Source organism: Tetrao urogallus (genome assembly GCF_951394365.1).
Source record: "Tetrao urogallus genome assembly, chromosome: 5".
Lineage (NCBI taxonomy): Eukaryota > Metazoa > Chordata > Aves > Galliformes > Phasianidae > Tetrao > Tetrao urogallus.
In genome coordinates, this window is record NC_136818.1 from 16559124 (window position 1) to 16569516 (window position 10393).

The window sequence follows — 10393 nt, forward strand, 5'->3', positions numbered from 1 at the left end:
AGGCAAAAAAATACTGAATTCTGAGCTGGTGAGGCAAAGGACAAGGCTGTGCTCCTGCTTCCCTCTGATGTGCTTAACTGAAAGGAAAGGTGCTAAGACCAAGTGCAGTCCCCCTAAACTTGGTGGTGACTCTCCTGGGCTGCCCTGTCCCCTCTCAGTGCTGGTATTGTCAAATGGCCTGTCCTGTCCCATGGTGCTGGAGGTGCAGCTGCTTGCTGAAATTTTAGCCTGATTAACTGAGGTGGGGGATTGAAGCTATTAAAAGTGCTGCAGATAGATACAGCTGGTGGCTGCAGCAAGGCTCACATCTTCCTGCTGGTTGATTCCTGTTCACAACAGCATGCAGTAGCAAACGTTAAAAACTGCCTAATAAGAACTCTACAGAACAGGTAGTGGTGAACTCTATCAATAACCAGAACTGTCCTTCACCTTTCATTTACGAGGATTCCTTTTGAAAACAATCAGTTGTAAGTTATATAACATCTGCTGACCTCAAAGATCTATTTAAAACAGTGCTGTATTCATACAGCTAATTGTAACTATTCTGGAGGCTCTCAAGGGGCATGAAGTCCTGACCTCTGTGCTGTAATGAAGCACGGCACACTGTATGTATGCCTGTGTGTCTGTTTTAACACACTGTTCTCATCCCACCTGGGACTCATTTGCCTTGTAGAACAATTACAGATGCTATGAGGTGTTTGTAGCCCACTACCTCTTTCCTCTAGAGCAACTGTGGAAGACAACATTTTCTTGGTAGTCTTTACCTAAGAGGCTGGCATTTACAAGTGTTCCAAAATCAACAGCAAGAAAATTAAATTTGCTCCCTTCTTGCACATACTACAAACTGAAACAAGGGGTCAGATCTAGCCTTGACAGAGTTCTCATCTGACATCTATGTTCTGTGTTTTGCCTATATTGTTTTTGTAAATTCCCTTATATGGAGATGTCTTCAGTGATGCATGCAATGCCAAAATGTTCTGAGAATTGTAAAGGACCAAACCTAAAATACCACAGTAGAAAAAAGAAACCAAGACTCCCTTGAGAGGGAGTGGTGGTGAAAATCTCTGTTTTGGGAAGGGATTTAAACCATGGCTTTTGGAAGTTGTAAGAAAGACTGGAACCCTAAATCTTCTCATTGGGAAAGATTCTCCTCTGTATGTAACTTTTTACAACGTAAATGTTATCCATGTTTATGAGAAAGTAACTTTCTGAAGTGAAAGACTTACACACATTTGTACCTGTAGAGAATCGGCTTTTTTTAAGGTATTCAGTTTTAACATCTAAATGTTTGGTTCTTAATTCTTCGCTGTTTTTTTTTTTTTCATTGAGACTAATGCTGAAATCCTTTTCTGTCCTCTTATGAAAATACTGTTTTATTTTGCTTTGCATCATGTGTGGAGAGCTGTTGACCACTAAGCTTAAGGTGGATGTTTGTGCTTTTATTTTTGAGATTCACAACCTTCTCTTAAAATGTAACAGTTGCATTCTTATCAGTGGGAGGATAGCTTGACATTAGTGTAATGCCATATTACATTCCTGGATAGAGTTAATATTAAGAAAAATATATAAAAACAACAACAAAACCAAAGCTTATCTGCAACCCATTTGGTGTTACAGATTTCCTCCCCTCCACCCCACTCCTACATGTGAATGACAGGTTTGCTTCTTGTGTTGTTTTTTAATTCAATAAAACTAATACACAATTAGAAGGTAAAGGAGGACTTCAGACTGCTTGCTAAGCAAAATCACTGAAATCTCAGTTTCTTTCTCTACGGATCATAACAGCAAGTAGGTTTGCTAGCTTACAGCAGATGGGAGGGATAAGTGAGTATCTGACCTATTTGGCAGCCTTCGTTTCTTGATCAGCAAGACCTAAAGCACTCCCAGACAACCTGTGACATCAGTGTATGTGTACTCGACTGTTTTATTCCATTTGTCAACAAACTGAAGGATAACAAACATCTTTATTTCAGGGATATTTACCTACAAGAACACGGTAGCAAAGCACGCAAAGCAAATGCATGCATGAGTGGATAATATGTTACCATTATTTACCTTTGTGACTTTGTAACAGAGATGACAAACGTATCTTCCTTTTTCCTTTATGCTTGTGAAGGAGAGGAGTGCACTTCGACATGTCTCCATAAAGCAGGCTTTGGTAGGCAAAGTCTTGGCGCTGTCTTCAGGCTCTTGTTATAGAGCACACTAGACCCATTAAGAAACAGTGCCCATTTTCTCTTAATTATTTTGTTTCTGATGACTCTTCTGACAACTTTCCATGTGGAATGTACTCTCAGTTGCCCTCTTGCTCCCGAAACTCAGCAGGCAGCTCCTGGCAGCCATCAGAAGGCTGAGCTCTGCGCCTGCTGAGCAGCACACACAAGGACCCTTCCTCGCTGCGACAGGGAGCAGAGAACTTGTGCATACCCAGCAGAGGGAAACATCAGGTAGCTTTGAGATAAATTAATTGATATAATGCTAGTACAGAATCCCTTTGAAAAGTGCTCCTGTGGCTGTGATGCATGTGAAGTGTACAGTGAACGTGTGTGTCTTAACTTGCTGTAGCCTGGAACTTTCCTTATTTTTTTCTATTAACAAACTCCTGACTATTTCCTGACTATTGATTTTCATGAGTGAGTTTTCAGTCCAGTTTCCACGGGGATCATCCTTCTAGGGAGTTAGGGGATATTTTGTGCCTCCATAGTTTTTGGCACTTAGCTACCACTTAAACTTTCCATACATGTAACAAGAGGCAATTGCTGGCTCTTCAAGATGTGGACAGACGTTTCACATTTACTACTTGGCTCCTGCCTGCTCAACATGACCTAAGCTTGATCCGAACACTTGATCTCCCTCTTCCAAACCCAATACTTGGTTTCCCTGCCACTTGAGCATATTGTCCTTACTTTTGTTTGTGTACAGCTCTTATTAGGGTCTGGACGAAGTGGTCAACCAGCTCTTAACTTAATTAAACTATACTGACCTATGAATAGGGTGGTATTTTAATAGTTGAAATCTTCACATTCGCTCACTGAAAACAAGGCTACACCTGAGCAGTGTTGATATTTTAAGATGTTAAACTACACAGCAGTGCTGTTGTTTTCCTTGTCGAAATCTGAATGAGGAAAACAGAAATGGAAAACCTTTTCCCTGTTGTCTAGTTCTGTGACTTCTTTCAATTTTAATTATCTAGGCTGTATTTTCTAGGTGAGACTAATTTCAAATGAGAAGAACTTCCCACCCCTGGCACAGTGCACCTAAAAACTTGAGGAAATCTGCTTTCTTTTAACCTTACTTCATAATGCTTCTTCAAACTTCCGTGGGAAGGCTTTACTTAGCGGAAGTTAGTATAAACAGCACACAAATAACATTCAGAGTCCTTACACAGACTGACATGGTGCAAAGGAGAAAAGGCTGACGAGTGCTGCACATGATGAGTGAATGGCTGAGACAGAGTGGCATTTAGCCAGGGGCTTACTGCTACAGAGAGGAGACTCAGTTAGCACAATGGTAAGGATCCCAAATCTGTTTGGATAGGAGAGATTTCAAATAATCGATGTCACTGTTAATGTACTTCAGTAGATGTCAGAGGATGTGATTCAGACTTTGGGGGGAAAAAAGGGAATTTGCAATAGCTGATGTTCAGATAACTGAGACTGTACCGGAATACAGGATCATGAGGTTTTTAGCTGCTTCATCCCAGATCATCAATCTTGTCCATTCTATGCTTGCACTGCATCCCACAAAACTTCAGAATTTCCAGGAGATGTTGATTGTGGGTGGTTTTGGGATTTTTTTTTTTTTTTTTTTTTTTTTTTGGTGTGTCTGTGTATGTGTGGTGAGGAGAACTCTTTTCCTTCCCAAGCTGTTAAGAGAAGCTTAGTATATGAGTATGAAGTAGTTATCCAACCAACAGTAGTGAACTTTTAATGAAAGAGGTACTGAGTTTTAAACAATAGGTGATATTAATACCATGTACTTTGTGCTAGGTGTGCTCGCTCAGTAGGAAATGCAGAACTGGAGCCACTTCTGTTCTGTACATGCAGTTCTCCTGTGTGTTTTGCCTGTTGACCTGCCTCCAAAAGGGGGTGGGAGGGAAGAGCTGAATGCAAGCAGACAATATGGGTAGTGTTTATGTGCAAATACAAAGGAAGCTTCTAGTTACGAAGATTAAAAATGTTAAGTAAATAGCTTTATTTTGTATCTTCATTCTGGTAATATACTTCCTTTAGAGAAAAAAGCTTGGAAAACAAGCATGGTATTCTAGAAGTATGACATCATAGCCAGCACAGCTCAGTGTTACAGACTGGTCATAAATTCAGCCTGCAAGGTATGAAAATCTTAATTGCTTTGTGTTACACATCCTGAATTTTTGAAAAACAAAACTAAAAGAAGAGGGGGAGGAAGGTGGCAAGGTGGCAGTAATAATTTATTTCTCTCCAGAATTATCTGTTAAATCTCCCCTTAAGTAGTTCTTTACCTAGAAACTGCTCTCTGTATTTCCTCAAGATTGATATTCCACCCCTATTCTTATTAAACCAAGGTAAAAGCTAGATGGAGTTTGTCAGGAATTCTCTTCTAGTCTGGAGATAAAAATATGCTCAGCATTGTGATCTTGTTCTTAGATAATTATCTTAGCAAAGTAATGGAAAACTTCTAAATCTGTGACAGAAAAGCAGAGTAGTTTATCACAGAATCTGTTATATACCTAACTACACTGAGAAATCTGACTCGTATCCTTTCACAGACGTTGCTTAATGAATTCTTACAAATGTTAATGTAGAGCTGTTAAGATACCACTTAAAGAGCTGCATTATAATATTGCAGCATTATTTCTAGCATCTTGCTTTTCAACATAATTTTAAAAAAAAAAAAAAAATGATTCCCAGCTTTGTCTTTTTTTTTTTTTTTTTTTTTTTTTTTTTTTTATGGTTGCCTGCAAAAACAGACCCTGTTTGCTTCCACTGAACAGTAATCTCTGGACTCCATCTTGGCAATGAATATTAGGGAGGTATCTTTTAAGCCACTGGATTTGAGGTTAGGACATTCATTTCTGTGTCAGCTAACATCCAAGCTGGATCATAAATGAAAAGCAGTGGAGTTCAATTGGGCTGTATAACAATAAAGCAGGAAACAGTAATTGCCAAACTACTGGCAACACAAACTAGAATTTACAGTAATGCTAACTGAGCAGATCACACTGATGTAACACTGCAAATAGCCATGCTTTCTGAAATGAAAGAGAGGGGTTTTGTTTTTAAGAATACTGTGCACCAAAGCATGGAAGAGGCAGAATACTGCACAACAGTACAACCAGTTCTAGCTATCTACTCTCTAATTCTGAAATTATTTATGACTATTCTGATACCTGCAACTTCATGGCTTGGATTAAAATACTTCCAAAGTCTTTATCTTGATTAAAAAAACAGTAACAATAAAGGAGTAATGCAATGATCTGATGGATAGTGCAAGAACAAATTCATCTATGACTATCACCTCTTTCTCTCTATAAGTCCATACAAAATCTGCTACAGTACAATTAAATCTAAACTAAGTACTTGAACCCTGTTCCAGAGGACCCCTGTGTTGCGGTCATCAGTATCTGATCTCTGTGGTTTGAGAGAAATTCAAATGAAATACTCTGGGTGGAACAGTGACAAGAATAAGGCCGTTCTGGATGGAGAGAACTGGAATGGTTCAGTCTTGAGAAGAGGAGGCTCAGGGGAGACCTTATCACTCTTTCCAGCTCCTGAAAGGAGGCTGTAGCAAGGTGGGGGCTGGCCTTTTCTCCCAAGTAACAGAGACAAGATGAGAGATGATGGCCTTAAGTTGTGCCAGGGGAGGTTCATGTTGGATATTAGGAGAAACTTATTATTGGAAAGACTGGTGAGATATTGGAGCAGGCTGCCTAGGGAGGTGATGCAGTCACAGAAAAGGGCAGATGTGAGGTTTAGTGGGCCTTAATGATTCTGTGATTAGTGTTCGTGCTACTGTTATTAAAGCACTCACTTGCAATAGACTTGTTGAATATGTATATTGTTTAAACTGATGAAGAAGTGGTGCAACTTGTTTGAAACAGGAAACGTAACTTGCAGAGATCCCCTCACTTTCCCCATTTTTGTATGTTTAGTATTATTCTTGCTTCAAGTCTCTTTCTGTTTAGACAATAAATGCCAAACATCTCCTTTAGCTTTGCTCCTTGGGTATGGGCAAAGATAGCAAAAGCATGTACAAAACCAATGCTATCTTGGTTATAAATCTTCTTAGATACGTGCAAAGTTAAAGCCTATTACTTGACTAAATGTGGAATTGCTTATTTTTGTTACATGCGTATTTTGGTCTGGTCCACTAACTGGACTGCAGAATGTGCTAAACATTCTTTTATTGAGTATGGAGAGGTAGGGAAAAGAAGGCAAGACATTAATTGTGAAATTTTGCACTGTGAAACATAGAATTTAAATAACCATGTCAGCAAAGGCCCGTTTTTCTGTATCACATGACACTTTCTCTTTGTTCTCCATTACCCTGCAGTGCAAGGTGGAAATGCAGATGAAAAATGCTGTCCAAAGCCATTCCAGTGAAAGCTACTGGTGTGCCTGTCCCTTATTAAGCTGTTTTCTGCAAGGTGACTTACCTTCTATTGACTTCAACAGTACTGGTCATGAGACTATCATTATGCTATAGGGAAGTCTGGTGATAAAAAGGAAGTTGCATCCAAGTTCCAGAAAGGCCTAGGTTCAAATTGCCTTGCAGATAACCAGAATGTTTTGCTGCTTTCTTTCCTGGATCTCCACCTGTCTTCTGGAACAATCATTTATTGGTTTTGTGTCCAGCCTCAGCATGGGCCAGCAACAAGAGAGGAGTAGCAAAGTGCAGAATGAGCCAGTGTTTCTTCAAACACTTTACATGGTGCTTTCTTGTGCTCTGGCTGACCGTGGCCAAGTACTAGCAGTCTTCTAAATTGTGATCACCAGATGTAGAGTAAGGATATAGCTTAGTTTTGTTTAAATGTGAAAGGCCTTGCTTTCTGTTGTAAAATTTCAAGTTTTTTTTTCCTGTCCCAAAATATAGACACTCCCCAGTGCCATACTCTGCTGACAAATAAGCTTCATTTAAGTTGTCTTTGTGTTCATCACATGTAAGCCATCCTTTGTTCACACAGCATTATTAAATGAATGAAAGCTGGAATGATAACTAAAAACGAATGTCCTAGGGAACAGCTATCTTAAATTCTACATTCAACAGCCAGTTCATAATTACTTTCAGATTCATTTCAGGAAATCAGGTGTAGATTAAGTGTTGTACAGTTATTCCTAGAGCTGAGAAGTCTCTAATACATACCTCAGTGATCAAAACTCTTGCTTCGTGGCTGGTGGTGTCCCTTGTTTGACTGAAAGGGAAGACTGCCTGTGTCCAGAATAACAGCAAATACAATACAGGGATGGCATTAACTCATTCTGCTCTGATCTTCACAACTCAGAAAGCAGTTCTACGACCAACTGTAGGAAATGCACACGAAAAGAATTGCATTGTTTATCCCTGATATACCGCATTAGGTTTTTATCTAACATTGGCTATTTTACATTTCAAATCTGCAAAATAAGTTGTAAAGCAAAGACATAATCTTTTAAGCTTCTTTTCTAATCTAGAATCAACTCTTCTCCCATATAATTATTTTATTGCAGTCCAACTGGTTCTCCTCTTTTATTTTCCTCCCTTTCTTTCTAAAATAAAATTAACCTGCTTTTAATGCATATACAATATATGTTCTCCCTTAGAAGACAACCAGGTAAAAAGTGAAACAACTCTGAGTATTTAATGCTTATCAACTAATGCATATCTAGATAAAACTATCTGATAGCTGAAACTCATTTTAAATTTGGCTTCTAGGCTAGGACTCAGAGAAGGAATTTTTGGATGCCTTCTGTTCTCTTCTGAATTTTTGCCAGTTTTGATGATGATATTTCCATAAGTCATATTTGTTTTCTTTGAAGAATGTATTTGTTCCCTATTTTGCTTTAGATCCACAAGATACTGCTTTCCTCTTTCAGAAATAGGGAAAGAAGAGATAATAGATTTTACTTCAAACTCTGTCATGTATGTAACATGAACATATTTGCCTCGAAGTTAGTATTTAAGGGAAAAAATGATACACAGCAAAACCTCAGAAGTTAAGCATTAGGAATTCAGTCAGGAACTTCTAAGTTTTTGGAGCAGGCCATCAGATGTGGTTTTTTTTTTTTATTGTGTTTCATTGCTAGGAGCAGGAAGAATGCAGTTTTCCTTCAGAACAATGACAGTTCGACTGTACCCACCTACTACAAACAAAAGATAAGAGCTATTCAATAACAAAACCATGGCTTGCTTGCTCTCTGCTGTGCTTTTGCAGAGAACTAGAGGTTACATGAGATGATCTTTTCAAGGAAAAGTTAATCTGGTTGATAACAGACTTTTCCTTACTGGAATTAAAGCCAGGAACTCTTTTCTACATTCTGTCCTCTATAGTTAGAAATGCAGTCTCTTGTTGCAGGCTTTCATCAAAGTTAGGCTGTGATGCATTCAAGCTGTCCTAAGTAGTTCTAGCTGCCTTAACTTTACAAAGTGCTGCACCATTCCTAACACAAGTTCTTACTCTGACTGATTATAACCTGCAGAAGTTTCCCTAACTCAAGTTGGCAACTGATTCTATAAGGAAAATAGTGACAAATACAAGGAAGTACTATCCCCCGCTCTCATACCCTCATATGTGAGCTGATTATTCAGGTTAAAAACTAGTTTAAATTCTCTATTTTGACTAGAATTTCCAGATTGACCGAACTGAGCAAACGACATGATTTTGGGCGAACGCAGGCAGAGATCCTTCTGGCTTTGCTCTCCTAAAGGCTGTCAGTGAAGTTAGGGGAACAATGTCTTCCCAAGGCTGAAGATGAGACAGCTCCACATCACAAGGCACGGAGCAGTTCAGTTTTTCAGAAGGCACTCTTGTGAAGAGATCAACTCCTACTTTCTGAGCTTTTACAAGGGAGGTAACAAGTCCAAGCAGGCAAGTAATCCTCAAAGTAGCTGCTGTACAGGTGACAGGTGAAAGAAAATCTTTGGAACTCTCTGGTGTTCAACGCCATGAAGTTTATAAACCCATGGTTTGAAAGCACACCAAATCCCCAAATCCTGCACCAAGCAGGGCTGCTGTAAGGGGCAGTAGAGCAGCTGGAGATGTTCCCACCCAGAGCTAAATCCAGAGCAGAGTGAAGGATGGGATTTGTTCTGCCCTACTCTAACAGAAGCAGCCTGTGAATGCGGAGCTGCCTGAGCTGGGCCTGTGTTTGTGTGCTTGGCCCGGGAGCCTGCCTTACTGCCAGGCCAGCGGGCGGCTTGGGGCGGATGTAGAACATGAATGGGAGCATTCATTGCCTTTCTCTTCTCATGCTTCTCTAAGCCTTGGGGCGTGATGCTGCACCGCTGCCCCAACCAGGGATAGAGGAGGGGGCTGCCTCTATCCTCCTTCCCCTCTACTCCAGTTCCCTTGCAAAACTAAAAGCAAGGTTCAGCCCAGAGAGCGCTAATCAAAAATAAAGTACCATTAGTCATAATAAATTCCAGCATATCTCAAATTTACTGAACTATCTGCAACTAGGCAGAAAGTCCTGATAAGGCTTCCAGTTTGGGAGAGGAAAAAAAGACATTAAGCAGGTCAAAATCACTTTAGTCGGGTCATTTTCAAGGACCCGAGTATGTACTGCACATAGATTCCTTCACACATGTTCTTAAGCTATTAACTGCTCCTTAATGTCAGACACAATCTGGGGTAAAACCCACATAAAGTGTCTGTTCTGAGCTCACATGTGCCCACATCAATGGACTCTCATCGTGCCTCTCCCACTGCTAAGGAGCTTGTTGGACAGGTTGTAAGGGCTGGTTTCCCCGCAGGGCCTCGCAATAGCAATTTTCAGCATAACGTCTTCCAAAAAGCAAAACATTCCTATAACTCCTGTTTCCTGACATCGGACATACATTTTCTCTTCAGCTAAATGCCATTCCCTGCCCAAGTAATGGCTGCAGCTTTTCTGACATGCAACTGAGATGGGGTTCCTTCCATCTGTGGTGGTGTGAGGGCCTTGCTACAATGGCTCTGTGAGGCAGCATTGTTTTTCCCTGAGGTTTTCGCTTTGTGTATGTTTCTGTAGCCAGACACATAGCTCTGTGTGTGCACAGATGACAGATGTGTTTATATTGCTTCAGAGGTAGAACAGTGTGTAGAGCTACATTTTGTTGGACTAATGTGAAATACTGAAGTAGGTTTTCACACACTTAGCTCCGACAAAACGTGTTTTAAAAATAGTTCCTATGTATAGTACCATTTTCCGTAACAAAATGTTAGGAGCATTTCATACTG